Here is a 15108-nt window from a genome sequence, read left to right as displayed (position 1 = left end):
TGAAATTGTAAAGCTTGTATAAACAAAAGTTGAGAACTATCTTTACATGTAACGGAAAAAATAAAATACCTTATACATTAAAAAAAAAAAAAGAAATAATGGGCTTTTTGTCAATGCCCAAAAGTCCCAGATTGATTTGGACTGATTAGATTGACTGAGAGTGATTGACTTCACTGATTAACCCACTTAAAGTAAATTCAATTGAAGCCACACCTGCCTGACTCCCAAGAGGGAGTCTTCTCAGAGGCTGTGGACTATAACATCAACATGAGGCCACCCTCAAGTCCAGTAAACCAATGGATTTGGGTGGTGCTAGCCAATTAGCTTGAAGCAGGATGGAAGGATGGCCTCTCCTCCAGAAGCAGAGGAAGTTTGCACCAGCAGTTTGTGACTCGAACAGCCTTGTGGAGGAAGACTCAGGAGAAGAACTAAGCCAGGTTGAACTCTTATCTCTCCTCTGGGGTAGATAGGTTTCTTAACTTTCTGAACTCCACATGTTCTCTCTTTACTCTTTAATAAATGCTTAATGTCCCAAAACTGGTACTAAAGCTTCTAATTTATAAGTAAGCCCTCGCTAGTTTTCCCTACACTGGGGACAGGAATAAGGTGACCACACATTTAGTTTTACTCATCATGGTATGAAATTGAGTCTATGTGACTTTGGGTATTTTTCTAATGGGAAATTTCCCAATCTCTCATGCTTAAATCCCAATCTACATTTAAAAAATATTTTAAAAATTTATTTGTATATATGTGTGTATATATTATATATGCATATGTATGTATGTATATTTAATGATCTCAGCAGTTTTTAAGACTCTGACTAGGGCAATATGGTACCCTATATAAAAAGCCTAGGTTTGGAACCAGCAGATTTCGGCTCAAGGCTCAGCTCTATTATTTTTCCCTTAGGGAAAAGGGGTTGGGGATAAGCATTTATTTTTTTTTAATCTTAAAAGTATTTTATTAGTTTCCAGTTACATGTAAAGATAGTCTTCAACATTTATTTTCATAAGATTTTTAGTTCCAAATTTTTCTCCCTCCCTCCCTTTCCTCCCCCCTCCCCAAGACAGAAAGCAACCTGATATAGGTTATATATGTACGATCACATTAAACATATTTCTGCATTAGTCATCTTGTGAAAGAAGAATCAGAACATAAGGGAAAAACCTCAAAAAAGAAAAAAAAAGCAGCCAAAGAGTAGAAACAGTATGGTTCAATCTGCATTCAGAATCCACAGTTCTTTTTTCTAGATGTGGAGAAGATTTTCCATCATGAGTTGTTTGGAATTGTCTTGGATCATTGCACTGCTTAGAAGAGCTGTCTATCACCGTTGAACATCACACAATGTTACTGTTTACAATGTTCTCCTAGTTCTGCTCACTTCGCTTAGCATCAGTCCACTTAAGTCTTTCCAGGTTTTTCTGAAATCTCCCTGCTCATCATTTCTTTCAGCACAATCGTATTCCATTCCATTCATATACCACAACTTGGAACAAGCATTTATTAAACACCTACTATGTGCCAGGCACTGGGCTAAGTGCTTCAGAAATATCTCATTTGATCTTCAAAATAGCCCTATAAGGTAGATACTATTACTAGTTCATTTTACAGTTGAGGATACTAAGGCAGAGGTGAAGTGAATTGCCCAGGGTTACATAGCTATACCAAGCATTTGAATTTAGGCCTGTCCTAACCATAGGCCTGGAACTCTATCTACTAGCAGCTTCGTTAGGAAAGTCATTTGAACTATCAGATCTCAGTGTCTTCAGCTGAAAACATGAGGGAATAGGACTGTATGACTCTTGAAGTACCCTTTAGATCTAAAGGTGATCTATGCAAACTGATTTACCAGTCATGAAGTCCTATATAAATGCTCGCCTTTAGGATGGCTATTAAATCTGTGAAACTGTGATAAAACTGATATTTTTTTCACTGCCACGTTGAAGTATGAACCCATAGTCCTTCTTCCCCAGAAGGACTAAGAGCTACTGAAGACACAGATAACAGAGTTTCCCGAGCCAAGTTGTATTCTCCAATGACTACAATATTTCTGCTGAAATGACTGGCACTTTTTGGAGAAGCGATGAGGTACAAGTGTGAAAGCAAGGGTAAGGACCTAACCCCAAATGGTATTTTAAACAAACAAGATGGCCCAACAGCTTCTGGCCTTGACCTAAAATAAATTGGCCTTTCTGAGGTTCTCTTTTTCTTCTTCTCTCCCTCTGTTTTTTCCCCTCCAAACCGGAACCTCTACTTAACGATTTTAAATGGTTTTAACTGGTGGTAGGAAGTTGATTGGCCGGGCAGTGAATTCCAAACTGTGTCCATATCCCACTCAGGCCAAGAGTCAATAGAACCTCTCACTGGGCTTCATGTTGCAGAAGGCTGGACGAGTCATGAAATATTTATTTTCTGTGGCTTTGAGCAACCCTCTGCAGACAGAGTTTTTATTGAATCTGGCCCTAAAACTGCTGGGATTAGGACTTGCTACTCAGGGAGAAATAAGTTCTCAGAAAAAAAAGCTGCAATCTCCCAGCAATCCTGGCCTCACCCTCTTCCCCTCTCTCTGCCCCTCCCCATGGTGGTTTCTGTGTTTCAAAGTTTTCCAGCATTTTGCTGGTACTAAGAAAAAGAGTCATGTATTTTTTTTTCTGGGAAAAAAAAAAGCCCCACATGCCCACCTAGACCAGCTTGATCATAGAACCAGAGTTCAGAAGTTCCCTCTAGCAAATGTGAGGTAATGAATTATGGAGAGAGTAGCCTCTGGGCTCTCCCCACCAAATCCAGGCTGGGGCCTCAGGATGCCCTTTGCAGAAGATGTGGTCCCCAGCCTTCCAGGAAGATCACTTCGAGGTAATGAAGCACCCTTGCCTCTTTCCAGCTTTCATGTACTCCCAGAACCTCAGAGCCAGCAAGGATCGTAGAGAATTAAAGGGCTTGTCCAGATGGGGACCGCATGATAACACAGGGATCTTCTTTCTGCAAATATGACTCGATTGCTTCCTTCCTGCAAAGTTTATGGATTCAGGCTATGAATAAAAAAAGTCCTGGACCCTAGTTCTCCAGGAGCCCACAACTCATAGGAGGAAACTGAAGTTCAAAGAGGGAGGAGACAATATCTCATTTAATTCATGTCACTACAAAGGTAGGAAATGACTTATGTGCTTAACCCTCTGCTAGTCACCATGTTAACTATTAAACTATTAATCTGATGATTCCTGCCCTCGAGGAGCCTATAATCCAGTGGGGAAGATGGTATCCACAGACAACTCTAATGTAGCATACTTCTTGATAAGCAGATAAAGAAGGTGGAAGCCAAATGCTATGTGGAAGGGAAGGGAACAAGCATAATTAAGTGCTTACTATGTACTAGGCACTACTAGGTGCCAAGTATTTTACAAATATTACCTCATTCCATCTCCCAATAACCCTTGGAGGGATGTGCTATCATGATCCCTATTTTGCAGTTGAAGAAACTGAGGCAGACAGATTAAATGACTTGCCCAGAGTCACACAGCTAGTATGTGTCTGAAATTGAATTTGAACTCAAGTCATGCTGATTCCAGGCCCAGGGCTCTATCCATTGTACTACCTTGATGCCTGAAGGTAAGTAAAAGTGTGAACATTTGTGTGAAAATTAACAGGCCACAAGGAAATCTGCCTGGACCCTGAAGCCAGTGACACTTAAAGGGGGTGGAAGATGTACTTTTGTATCAAATAATCACATTCTTGATGAAGTCCTTAATTATTGGCCCTTCCCCATCACTGCCCAAAGCACAGAGCCCTGGCTGGCAGTACCCACTTGAGCCTTTCCTTTGGTCCTCCATTTGACAATACCAGTTACTCCTTGCTCTCTTTTTCTTTTTTCTTTTTTGTGTGTGTATGAGGCAATTGGGGTTAAGTGACTTGCCCAGGATCACACAGCTTGTAAGTGTTAAGTGTCTGAGGCCAAATTTGAACTCAGATCCTTCTGACTCCAGGACTGGTGCTCTATCCACTGCGCCACCTAGCTGCCCACCCCTTGTTCTCATAGTCCTTCCCCTTCCCCTTCCCCTTTGCTCCACCTTTTTTTTTTTAATTAATAAAGTATTTTATTTTTTTTCCGTTACATGTAAAGATAGTTCTCAACCTTTGTTTATACAAGCTTTACAATTTCAGATTTTTCTCCCTCCCTCCCCTCCCTCCCCCCTCCCCTAGACAGCAGGTAATCTGATATAGGTTATATATATATATATACACACACACATAATAACATTAATCCTATTTCTGCATTAGTCATGTTATAAGAGAAAAATAAGAGCAATGATGGAAAACCTCAAAATAGAAAAAAAAAACAACAGCATCAAAAACAAAAGAAATAGTATGGTTCATTTAGCATCTATACTCTGCAGTTCTTTTTTTTTTTTCCTGGATTTGGAGATCCTCTTCTATCATAAGTTCCCTGGAACTCTTCTGTACCATTGCATTGGTGAGAAGAATATAGTCCATCACAGTAGGTCAACACTCAATGTTGATGATACTGTGTACAAGGTTCTTCTGGTTCTGCTCATCTCACTCATCATCAGCTCACGTAAGACCCTCCAGGTTTCTCTGAACTCCTCTTGCTCATCATTTCTTACAGCACAATAGTATTCCATTGTATTCATATACCACAACTTGTCCAGCCATTCCCCAATTGATGGGCACCTCCTCAACTTCCAATTCTTTGCCACCACGTAAAGTTTGCTCCACTTTTTAAGGTGGCCTTTACTCAGGGGTGGAGTGGGTCTGGGCAAGTAAGTTGGTCTCTCAATCAATCAATTAAGTAGTCAATTAATGGAGGCAACAGAAGAAAGAGGGAAGACTGCTACATACACCAAAAGTCTAGAAACCTGGGTTCTGTTTCCAACACTGGAATTAACAAGGTGGATGACCTCACACCCAGTCAGGGCTCATTTCTGGGTTTCAGTTTCCTTCCTGAAAAATGAGGGGTCTGGACCAGAGAGATGATCTTCTAACTTTCAAGTTCAAAGAGCTTTTGATGGAAATATTTATTGAATGAGGCAAAGAAGATACATAAAAATATAAGACATAGTCCCTGCCTTCATGCGGTTTACTCTCTTCTAGAGGGAGATAAGACCTCATTTCTGTCCTGCTTTATGTTTCACAAGGTGATTTCTTTACAAAGTCTGTGTGAAGCAAGTAGTTCATCTAGCTTTGTTACCATTTTTCAAATGAGGAGACTGAGGCACAGAGTGGTTCAAAGGTTTGCCCAAGATTGAATAATTACTAAGCAGCATTGCCATGATTCAAATTTGTTTCCTGAGTCCAAGACCATACCACACTGGCATGGATTTGTAATAACTAATAATACAAATATGTGTTCACTAACAATACTAAGTGTTCTGGGAATCCTGAGGATGGAGAAATCAGTATGAACTTCAGTGAAAAGGAAGGTTTCATGGAGGACGTGTCAGACTGGTTCTTAAAAGATAGGTAGGAATGATTTATCTTTAAAATGTTATCTTTTGAAACATATATCCACCTCCAAAGAAAGAACTGATATTGATGGAACATGCTATTTTTCACTTTCTTTTATTTTTTTCTTTTAATCAAGTTTTTTGTACAAAATGACAAATATGTTAATGTTTTACATAATCATACATGTATAACCCATATCTGATTGCTGCCTCAGGGAGGGGAGAGGGGAGGGACGGGAAGAGGGATAAAAATTGGAACCCAAAACTATAAATAAAAATGTTTATTATTTTTTTAAAATAAAATGTTACCTTAGATTATTGATTTATAGCTAGAAGAAAGCTAAGAGGCCATCTGGTCCAATCTCCCATTTTTACAGCTGAGGCAGGTGGTACAGTGGACAGAGCTTTGGACCTGAAGTCAGGATGACCTGAGTTCAAATCTAACCTCACACGCTTAAAAGCCATGTGATACTGGACAGGTCACTAAACTTCTGTCTGCCTCCAGTTTCCTCATCTGTAAAATGGGCTTCAACACAGCACCTACCTTCTAGGCTTGTTGTGAGGATAAAGATGAGGGGGCAGCTAGGCGGCACAGTGGATAAAGCACCAGCCCTGGATTCAGGAGGACCTGAGTTCAAATCCAGCCTCAGACACTTGACACTTATTAGCTGTGTGACCCTGGGCAAGTCACTTAACCCTTATTGCCCTGCCAAAAAAAAAAAGAGAGAGAGAGAGAGGATTTAGACAAGATAATAACTTGTGAGGTGCTTTGCAAACCTTGAAGAGCTATATGAAAACCAGTTACTATTAATATCATGGGAAGCTTTGGGTTCAGAAAGTCTTAATAAGTTGCAGGAGGTGACACGTTTGTAGAAAATAACAGAACCAGGGTCTGAATCTAGGCTTGGCCTTTAAAAGCATTGTTCTTCCAAATGTACCACTACTCGCTACTTCTCACAGGTGGGTTGGTTTTTTTTTTAGGTTATACATGTACAGTCATGTTAAGCAAATTTCCATATTATTCATGTGGTGAGAACAAAATCAGAACAAAAGGGAAAAACAACAAAAAAGTGAAAATTGTATGTCTCGATCTGCATTCAGACTCCATAGTTCTTTCTCTGGATGTGGAGAGTATTTTCCATCATGAGTCCTCTGGAATTATCTTGGATCATTGTATTGCTGAGAAGAGCTGAATCTATCACAGCTGATCATGTACAATGTTGCTGTTACTGTATACAATATTCTCCTTCACTCAGCATTAGTCCACTTAAGTCTTTCCAGGTTTTTCTGAAATCCACCTGCTCATCATTTCTTACAGCACAATAGTATTCCATTACATTCATATACCATAATTTGTTCTGCCATTCCCTAATGGATGGGCATCCCCTAAACCTCCAATTCTTTGCCATCTCACTGGTGTTTTGTTTCTCTATTTTTGTATATACTACTCCCCCCTCCAGCTCCCACCCCATCCCAAATCAAATGCTGCGTCGTAACACAGAAAAACAGCAAAGCAATAAGCATCTAATTCAATGATCTACCGTGCCAATATATGCAGTGTTCTGCCCTTGGAGGCCTCTACCTCTTTGCCAAAAGGAGGCAGGGAAGTTTCCTTATCTTTTTTTCCAAGACCACAATTGGTTTTTCATTTACTCAAAGTTTAATTTCCTTTTAGTTCTTTTTGGTTAGAGTCACCTTGTACATTGTCCTGCTGTTTCTGCTCTTCCGTTCTCTTAATGGCTTCTTACAAATCTTCCTATTTGTCAGAATCTGGAGGAGAGAAGAGAGAAACTTAGGTGGGAGGAGCCCTTTAAGCAAAAGCATGGAGGTAGGAAATAAACCATCCATCTCTGGGGAGTCAGTGAGGAGACAGACCCCAGAGGAAGGTTTTGCTGGGAGACCCAAAGCAATATGAAAACGTGTATGTTCAGGGGTGCTGTCGAAATCAACTGACTTATTAACAGGGTGACAAATAGGTGGTCACTTGCCTGAATGTTGGGTTTTCAGATTCCTTGAAGAACTCTCCCCTTTCTAGGGGGCTCAGCTTATCAGGAGGCTTATGGTGTTGCTGTTTATATTGGAGGGGGACAGCCTCTTGGTCACAGGGTTTGAGACAGACTGCCTGTCCCTTTGTGTTGCTTATTTCCTCTTTTGCCCACAGGGACAAATTCCTCAGAGCAGAATGGATAAGATATGTCTCAAATTCCTTCCACAGACTCCAGGCCTGGGGAAGAGTTGGGAATCAGTAAGGCTTAGTTTCTCTCCAAAACCTTGACATCCCAACATTCAGTCTCCACTCCATGTTACCCTTTATTTCCCTATCAGAGACTTTCCTTCTGTGTGCCTTGTTTTTCTCTATCTTTAACAGCTCTAATTAAGACTTAGAGAGCAAAGAGAGAGCGGTAGCAACAGGAGTAAGAAGTAAACTTTACTTTTGTTGTTACTATTGTTGTTCAGTTGTGTACGACTCTTTGTTGACCCCACTTGGGGTTTTCTTGGCAAAGATACTGGAGTGATTTGTCATTTCTTTTTCCACCCCATTTGACAGATGAGAAAACTGAGGCCAACGGAGTTAAATGACTTGACCAGGGTCACATGGCTAGTAAATATCTAAGTCCAGATTTGAGCTCAGGAAGATGAGTCTTCCTGACTCCAGGCCTAGAGCTCTATCGGCTTCACCACCTAGCTGCCCAAGACTTTACTTAGAGATGATCAAAGAGACACTATCCCAACTCAAGAGAGTTTTTGCCAACTAAAGCACTCTACAAGCTCAACCTCAGTTGGGCAAGGGATAGACTCATTGCAGAGTCCCTAACCCTTGTTTAGTTAGGGAAAGGAGTCAAAAACCATGCTGTGAAACCAGTTCCCAAAGAGTCAGTATAGTTTCCTACCTCCGTTGCTTTGCTCAAGCTGTGCCCCCAACTGTAGAGTCCCCTTTGCCTATTCAAATCATTCTGTCATTTGAGACTTAGCTCTAGCCCTACCTTTCGACTATTACAGATCTCACTGATCTCTCCCTCTTCTAATTTCCTGTAGCACTCATTGCCTTATGTTTTTAGTTATCTTTTCATGTGTATGTTCCCTCTGAGACAAGTCTGTAAGGGTACAGTCCATCTGGTTCACTAGCCAGTACTGGAGGGCATTTGTTTTGTACATACTAGATGGTCAGTCTGTGTTTACTCATTAACTGATCTATTCACTAGATCACCCTAGGATAGGTCTGGTCTAGCTTTAGATGATCCTACTGCTAGTACCTTTCCTTAACTTTAAAAAAAATGAATATTTTCTCAATGTACAAAAATTCACTTTATCATCCTTCCATTATCCTCTTTCCCCTTCCCCTTTTTCCCTGTTAAAAAGAAAAAAATTAAATCCTTTGTAATAAATATGCCTAGTCAGGAAAAACAAATGTCCAGAGTGGCATTGTTCAATAAATATTTGCATATTCTTTTTTGTTTTTGTTTTTGCAGGGCAATGAGGGTTAAGTGACTTGCCCAAGGTCACACAGCTAGTTAAGTGTCAAGTGTCTGAGACTGGATTTGAACTCAGGTCCTCCTGAATCCAGGGCCAGTGCTTTATCTACTATGCCACCTAGCTGCCCCTTGCATATTCTTCATAACAAATCCAACATTTCTCTGTTAGGAGAATAGTTTACCATGAATCAATCCTCTAGGATTGTTTTTAGTCATTAGGTAATCAGAATTCTTAAGCCTTTCAAAGTTGTTTGTCATTGTAATGTTGTATTATATAGATTTATTATATTGTTAATTACATTATATATATATTATATATTAATTATATAGATTGTTCTCCTGGTTCTGTTCACATCACTCTGCATGCAAGTCTGCCCAGCTTTCTTAGAAACTGTCCCCTTCATCAATTCCCACAGCATAATATTATTCCACCACATAAGTTGGTCAGTCATTCTCAAATTGAAGGGCATCCCCTTAGTTTCCAGTTCTTTGCTACCACAAAGAGAACCACTATAATTACTTTTGTACATATAGGTTCTTTTCCTCTTTCTTTGACTTCTTTGGGATACAGGTTTAATTGTGGTATTTTTCTGGGTCAGAGGTTATATATTCTAGTAAGGTTAGGGGCATAGTTCCAAATTGTTTTCAGAATGGTTGAACCAATTCACATCTCCACCAACAGGCTGGCAACAGGTCTCCATGACCTAGCTGACTAGATACTTTGAACAATGACTTTCTGTTTTGTTTTGGGGTTTTTTTTTGGGGGGGGTGAGGCAATTGGGGTTAAGTGACTTGCCCAGGGTCACACAGCTAGTAAGTGTCAAGTGTCTGAGGCTGGATTTGAACTCAGGTCCTCCTGACTCCAGGGCCGGTGCTCTATCCACTGCACGACCTAGCTGCCCCAAACAATGACTTTCTAAGGAAGTCAGAATCTTTCAATCGATCCCATAGCCAAATTCATTCTGTGTTCTTCAGTGAACATGCATTGAGTATTCACTATGTGTGGAACACTGTGTTAGGCTCTGAGGGTAGGGGTGGAGAATACAAGTTTTTGGTGAGATTTAGCTGCCCTGGTCCCCACAAGTGCTTTTCACACCTTTTCATTCGTCATTGGCTTAAAATCAAAAAGCAATACAAGCAAATAGGGCACTTCTGAGAGGCATCTGGCTCACTGGTCCTGGTCTAAAAGTTCCCAGCTGGGCTATGAATTTCCTATGGGCAAATCCTTTTAAACTATCTAATCATCATGTCTGGGGAGATTTCGTTAGCTTGTAAAAGAGAGGGGGTAGCATAAGTCCCCCTACTCTGTTTTTTTTCTGTTTCTACTAGACTGCTAGGCTTGGTATTGGCTCAAGGTTGGGGTTAGGAACTTGGACTTCTGTTCACAATGATGGTCTGTGACATGAATCAAGTAGGTGGTCATAGGAAGATCGTAATAGTACTGGGGTTGTCCAAGAAGAACCAAGAGCCAAGGTGGGAATCTGGCTTGGGATAATCATAACAGGCAGGCAAGCAGTAAAGTTCAGGAGAATAGGCTGATGGAGCACAAGGAGGCAAGGATCCTAGACTACCATGACCATTGAAAGTTATAGCCAGAGGGAGGTCAGAGGATTATAAGTAAATCCTGCTCCTAAGGAAGACATTTGCTGGGGGTGGCTTCACAAATAGGGGATTTAAAATAATTACTGCTAGGGGGCAGCTAGGTGGCAGTGGATAAAGCACTGGCACTGGATTTATCAGGACCTGAGTTCAAATATGACCTCAGACACTTTACACATACTAGCTGTGTGACCCTGGGCAAGTCACTTAACCCTCATTGCCCCGAGCAAAAAAATAAATAATAAAATAAAATAATTACTGCTGCCTGGCAAAATCTTCTGGACTGGTAAGACAAACTGGACTTTGTGATGAATTCTTAGACTGAAAACTAGATTGACCTTCAAAACACTTGCTTTTCAGCATTATTCTCCACTAATCTCCAAATGAATAGAGTGCCAGGCCTAGAGTCAGGAAGACTAATCTTCCTGAGCTCAAATCTGTCCTCAGACACTTAAATATCTGTGTGACCCTGGTTAAGTCACTTAATTTTTTTTCCCCTCAGATTCCTCATCAGTAAAATGAGGTAGAGAAGGAAATGGCAGACCACTTCAGTTTCTTTAACTAGAAAATCCCAAATGGAGTTACAAAGAGTCAGATATGACTGAACAATCAGAAAAAGCATAAAGGAGTATAATCATCTTCTAACTCCAAACCTCAAGGAAGAAAGAGCTAAAGAATAAGGAAGACAGTATTCCCCCTCATTTTATAAATAAAGAAAATGAGGCCTAGAATTGAGAAGTACCTTAGCCCTGGTTACACAGAAGATATAGTAGTGGTTGGGGATTTCAACTCTCTGGGTTTCTGCCAGAAATTTCATTCTGTTAAAGGCGATGTTAAAGGTATCAGCTAAATGACACAGTATATTGAGCACTGGACTTAGAGTCAGAAAGACAAATTCACATCTGATATTGGACACTTACTACTATCTCTTGTGACTCTGGGCAAGTCATTTAACCTTGGTCTCCATCAGTTTCCTCATCCGTAAAATGGGGATAATAATAGTTGTCCCAGGGTTATTATGGATAGGTTAGGATAGGATAAAATGAAGTAATACTTGTAAAGTGCTTTTGCAAACCTTAAAGCACTTACATAAATGTTAGTTGTTGTCCTTTTCATTACATCATTATTATTTTCAGTTAGATTACAAATTTGACTATGAGTAGTTCTTTAGTTTACAAATCTTTCTGCTAGTTGCTCAGGTAGGCCAATTCAGCCAGATTAAAAATCTCTGGGTTGGAGGTACTGGAGATTGGATTTTGCTTATCGACAGAACAGACTTTATCTTGAAGGGATAGATACCCTATAGAGCCCCAGAGCCTATAGGCCTGGCCCACTAGGGATAAATATCTAAGAACATAAAGGAATGTAACCTCCCTCTAGCCCCAAGCCTCCAGGAAGAGCCATACTCCTTCCCTTCTTTGATTTGGAGACCAATGTCCACAAAAATTCAGTGACTTGAAGCTAGGTGGAAGGTCAGAGTTCAAATCTGACTTCAGATACACTAGTAGTTGTGTGACTCTGGGCAAGTCACTTAACCCTGTTTGTCTATTTCCTCATCTGTCCAATGAGCTGGAGAAGAAAATGGCAAACCACTCTAGTACCTTTGCCAAGGAAACTCCAAATGGGGTCAACAAAGAGTTGGACACAACTGAACAACAACAACAAACTTTGTTTGGGCAGAAGCTCTGTCTTACATTTTTTGGTAACCATCCACCTCCTCCCAATGCTTAACATGGTAAACATCTCGCACATACTTGAGCATCTTGCTCAATTAGTATTTGGCACTTGATTTAATAGTCAACCAAGGCATAGTGGGAAGAACTGGACTTGGAGTCAGAATCAATTTATTGATCAAAAAGTATTTATTAACACTTACTAGCTGTGTGACCATAGGCAAGTCACTTAACCCCAATTGCCTATCGCCCCCCAAAAAAAATTTTTTTAAGTCTTTATTAAGCACCTACTATGGATTTGAACCCTGATTCTGACATGTCCTAGCACTCTGTTTTTGTTTTGTTTTGTTTTGTTTTGGTGGGGCGATGGGGGTTAAGTGACTTGCCTAAGGTCACACAGCTAGTAAGTGTCAAGTGTCTGAGGCCACATTTGAACTCAGGTCCTCCTGAATCCAGGGCTGGTGCTTTATCCACATGTCCTAGCACTCTGATGCTGGATAAATCACTTTATTTCTCTGAGTCCCATTTTGCTCATCTGTAAACCAGGACTGTTGTGAGGGGAGCAGGTGGTAACCAGCTATATCATCTAAACTCTAAAACGTGAGCTATTGATTGCTTCTTCCTCTCAGATCTCTCTTTTCAAGCCTGCCATTCCGATTCTATGACTTGGACTCCAGGACTGAGCCTGGAATGGAAGTCTAAAGAAGTCACTTTTATGAATGAAGCTGCTGAAATTCAAAACGGCCAATAAGAAGATGACAGCCATGAGACAAGTTCCTGATTTATGTTCCCAGAAAGAAAAGTGGTCTTTTAAAGACCAAATCCCCCTGCCTGCCCACTGCTTTCTGAGGCTTGGCTTTACGTCCATACTTGCACGCAAGGGGTCCCCTTAATGGTCTTCACTGTCCTCCCCCTTTCCCCCACTCTACATACCCCTTCTTCCCGAGCCGCCCTCTGTAAAATGATATTTCTATATTTACTTAAACATCTATTTAAGGAGGAATTCCTCATAATTACTCAGCCACAGATAGATGACACTGTTTGGCTGTGTTTATTTAGTTTCTATTAGTGATTGGCAAAATGTCCATGGGGGCTTTAAAAAGCAGATCGAGATGAATGACTTGTTGATCATAAAATAAAATGTGATGAGCTTTTTAGTCCTCGTGGGAAATGGGCATGTCAAAGGGACACACATCACCATCGCCTTCTACCATTTCATGATAAAAATACCAAATCTACTAGTTTCTAACTGGGCTGCTTTAAGAAAGCAAATTCTTTCACATTTGGAAAGGACCTCACATGTTTGGATACATGTATATGTATATGTGCATGTACTTCTATACTATTTCACATGTGAACACACACACGTTCACAATATACCCTGTCACAGACAGCAAAGCGCAGATAGTTTGTTACCAATGGGCTGAGTATAGGGATTAAGAAATATAACAAATGTATTTTCTCTTCAGTGAAAAATTTTAATTGGCACTTAGCTTCCTACCCAACAATAAAACTAAAATAGTAACTTACTTGAATAAAAATACCATCCCAAGAGCTTCTCTCTTTCTCCACCCCACAAAACTGCAGCTCTTACAGGGCAAGTCCTGTTTTGACCAAACCCTGTGGGATTGACTGAATTCTTCTCTTGGACTGGGATTTAGTGGCCAGCAATAGATATCTCCGAAAGAAAAAGTGGGCCCTAAAGTCTTTTGTGATACAGAGATTTTCATGGTAATGGATGGTATCATGGTCATGTAGAAATATGGTTATCATTTTAACTCCTTTGAAGGTTCCCTAACAAGAGAGGCCATGTTGTCAAGGTAATCGACTGTAGAACATATAACTGGAAGGAGGAACCTAGAAGACCCTAGTCCAATCCTTTTATTTTACAAGTTTCTTTGTGATTAAATGACTTGCCCAAGGTCATTCAAGTCATAAATGGTAGACCTAGAATTCAAAGACAATTTCTCTGGCTCTGAGCCCATAGCTCTCTCTACTTTTATTGTTTTCCTCTTTGTCCACCCTCTATTTCCACCCTTTCTTCCCTGGGTTACAGAGGGGCTTAGAGTCACAGAGGAAAAGGACAAGGATCCTCTTTTCCAAATCCTATCCTCCATCCCCAGACCTTCAACTCTAATCCCATCCCATCCCCCCCTTTCAGCCACAACTTCTTCATTTGTGGAATATATCAAATGAGTTAACATATATCATTTGTTGTTGTTGTTGTTTAGTCATTTCAGTTGTGTCCAAGTCTCTGTGACCCTATTTGGGGTTTCCCTGGCAAAGATACCAAAGTGGCTTGCTTTTCCAGCTCATTTTCCAATGAAGAAACTGAGGCAAACAGGATTAAGTGACCTGCCCAGGGTCACACAGGTAGTAAGTGTTTGAGGTCAAACGAATTTGATCTCAAAGTCTTCCTGACTGGTCTACTTAGCTGTCCATCACATATGTAAAGTACTTTGCAAACCTCCACCTTCGCACTCAGCTCTTTTCCATTCATTTGTATTGCATCCTTAACCTCTTCCTTTCTCTGTTCTTTCTCTTTGGCTCCACCAACAGGTTCTGGTTTCCTTTATCTTAAAAGAACTTTCTCTTAGGCCATCATTTCTCTCTGTCTCTGTCTTTCTTCTCTCTCTCTCTCTCTCTCTTTCTCTCTCTCTCTCTCTCTCTCTCCCACCCTCCACATGCACACCCCCCTCCAGTAGCTCCCTGTTACCTCCAGGATCAAATATAAAATTCCCTGTTTGGGTTTTGAAGCCTTTCATAACCTGTTCCTTTCCTCCCTCTCTAGTCTTATTCTTTGTCACCTTCCACATACTCTGGACTCCAGTGGCACTGGCCTGCTTTGATGTTCCTCACAAAAGACATGCCAACTTCTGAATCCAACATTCTCCCTGTCAG

General features: G+C 40.6%; 1 pseudogene; it reads right to left on the bottom strand.

Moving 5' to 3' along the window:
* LOC122748705 overlaps nt 1–15108 on the bottom strand; it is a 95762-nt pseudogene that overhangs the window by 26891 nt on the left and 53763 nt on the right.

Source organism: Dromiciops gliroides, chromosome 1 (assembly GCF_019393635.1).
Source record: "Dromiciops gliroides isolate mDroGli1 chromosome 1, mDroGli1.pri, whole genome shotgun sequence".
Taxonomy (NCBI): domain Eukaryota; kingdom Metazoa; phylum Chordata; class Mammalia; order Microbiotheria; family Microbiotheriidae; genus Dromiciops; species Dromiciops gliroides.
This window is presented reverse-complemented; position numbering and strand designations above follow the sequence as displayed.